We start from the raw sequence: 2,995 nt of genomic DNA, 5'->3' as shown, positions 1-2,995 counted from the left end.
GCTGTAGCCGGATTATAAACTCAGTGATAGGAAAGAGAAGAATCTACTGTGATTTATAAGAAAACTGTTGAAATGCGAGATTAAACATACTAATCCAGACAAGAAAAATCTATTCTACAGCTGTATGAGACAGAGAGAGAGCCATTCTGTAACTGGTTATAAACAGCGTTTGCCGATAAAATAACAGAGGAACTAGTTTAATGAGAAACGATAAAGGAAGAAACGAGATATCTGAATAAGGACCCTGTGCATACTACCTCAGGGAGGAAAAACAAAACTCAAAACATATGTATATTCCAACATTTGTAAAATAAAGGAAGCAGTAAGGTATTGTCAACATAACTAACCGAGAGCATTCATAGCAAAAGCTAGTAAAGACGAGAAACACATGAATATATCAGAACGAATTATTCGAAACCATAGTATATCTTGAATAAATTTAAGAGTCCTGCCGTCGCTGAGACGCGCAGCGTATCCATAGTCAAAGGCGGAATCAACGATAATAAGCAATCAACCATGCATCGAATTAATGTTGCTAAGCACACAAGTATATTAATCAATGATTCAAAGCGTAAGCCATCCTGAGGGCTCGAACAAGGCAACATGTTCATATATCTTTCAACAAAAATAATACCAGATAGTGTAACTCTGGGAAGGGAACAAGTCCATATACAATGATAAATGGAGGCAACTTTAAATAAAAGGAACCTGAATCCGTTAGCCTAAATCTGTGCATTACGGCCAGATCCGATGCCTTATGTCTTATAACAGATATAGCAAGCCAAAGTCGGGAATACCGCAAGGGCAGCAATACAAACAAAATGAATCGTAAATACATGTATTAGAACTCATGAGTTCCGCCGGGGACAACAACTCATCAGGCGGGTCATTGACTCAAACCAGACATTAAAACATAAAGGTAACCGTGAGGGTCCTCCTCGGAGAATGCCTCAGCAAACCAAAGCAAAGAACCAGCATACCAACGGCGGTCTGTAACAAAACACAATGAGAATAGCTTAGGAACGAGGAGCTCTGAGCTCTCGCATGCAGGGGAAAAGAAAATATTAGATGAGAGCTTACCTATAACCGCCGAGAGGGCTGAACCGTCGAGACTAGTCACCTCGACACCATCGAAGGGGTCTGAATAATCCCATCTGCATTCGCTACCAGCGAAAAGGAACAAATTAACATGAGTCGCTACATTTAACAATAGAATAGTAAGCGTTAACCAGTAAATTCGGAACAGAGGGTATTTACCTGTGTAGGCCTGGTGCTGGGCACCTCACGGCTTCTGGTGAGGTTGCAGGTTGTGAAAATGACCCTGGTGGAATTGAACCAGCGTCTAAACGCCGAGGCGGAGCCGGAAGAGCAGTGCGAGCAAATAAACCTTGAGCTTGCTCCAAAGGGTTATGTAATAACTTAAAACCCTCGAACTCATCCCCGCCCTTCATTCCCAGGATGAGATCTCGTCTGTTCAAACAAAGCGGGAAAATGAAGCGGGAAGGCCGAGAAACCCCGAACTCGAGGTGTCACATGGCCGGATGGGCAAGCCATGCCACCTGCCCTGTTGTGGACCGAGGTCATTTAAGCAACGGATGAGTTGGCGCCTGCAAGGGCTGCGGCCGGACCACCAAACCCCGCGCCTATTTAATATACGCTGTATGCTGGGGTGGGTTAATAATTAGGTTCAGTTGTAAGCCAAAAGTGCTTCATAAAACAAGTTACGGCATAAACTTAATACCATGGTGCATATGTATACCATATTGCAAAGTAATCAAGTGTTAGACTAATAAATTTATTATTATGAAGGATGCATGGCATAAGTGTTGGACTATGCGGCATATAGTTTAAACATGCGGCAATGCACAAGGTATAAGCATATAGTATAGCGAAATTTATGTGTATGGTATACATTTAAGTACTCAAATTTTTTATTTATGCATATATGAACAGGGGTGTGACAAATTGGTATCAGAGCCCAGTTTCAACACTGTGGCCTCAAGCATGACATGTTTCACTGTGCAGAAGCATACACCATGCATACATATGAAAGCTAATAAATTACTTAACTGTTGTTCTGTCTATTTAGGGGTGAGATACAGAATTATAACAGCAAAAAGTTAAGCCAGAAAAGGTAACGAAATGCAAGGAGCCGGCAGCAACCCTCGGGAGAACCCAGAGCTGTGGGTACAGTTGGGTGAGGAAACACGAAGTACCAATCTTGCAATACTGGAAACTGTTCAGGAGTTGAAAAATGAGATGGCACGATTGCGAGAAGACAACGCGCGTTTGACGGTAGAACAAGAAAGAATTCTGAAGAGTTTGTCGGACAGGCAAAACCCACCTTTATCTAACCCCAGCGCGGAACAGCAGAGGATGACAGAAGAACAAGACTATCAGATTGCACCTGAAAATTCAGAAGGCAAAGAGGATCATTCTGATAATGTACCAGAGCAGCAAACTTCAAAACGTCAGAGGATGGAGCTACAGGGGGAATTTCGAAAAATTAAACCCCCACATTTCGATGGAGAACAGGAAGAAGCAGCTGAAGCATGGTTAATAAATATGAACAAATATTTTCAGTTGTATGAGTATGATCATAACTTGAAGGCGAGACTGGCTATTTTCCAGTTACAAGGTAAGGCAACCTTGTGGTGGGAGGAAATCAAGATTGTCAAGGGGGTAAGTGAACGGACCATTACATGGGAGAAATTTCAGAAATACTTCAAAGAAAGGTACCTGACTGAGCGCTTCTATGATGAAAAGGCGAGAGAATTCCATGATTTAAGACTGGGGCAGCAGACTATGGACGAGTTCATTAATCGCTTTACCTCTCTGCTACGTTATGTACCTTATATCAAGGAGGAAAAAGCCAAGGTCCAAAGGTTTGTGAGCAGCTTACCTTCATATATAAGAGAGAGGATTGAGTTTGACAATCCTAGGACCATGGATGAGGCTATTCGTAAAGCAAGGATCTGCTACCAGCAGAATAAAC

This window comes from Pinus tabuliformis, chromosome X, assembly GCF_031772625.1.
Source record: "Pinus tabuliformis cultivar Carrire ecotype Pingquan chromosome X, CPIR1, whole genome shotgun sequence".
NCBI lineage: Eukaryota > Viridiplantae > Streptophyta > Pinopsida > Pinales > Pinaceae > Pinus > Pinus tabuliformis.
This window is presented reverse-complemented; position numbering follows the sequence as displayed.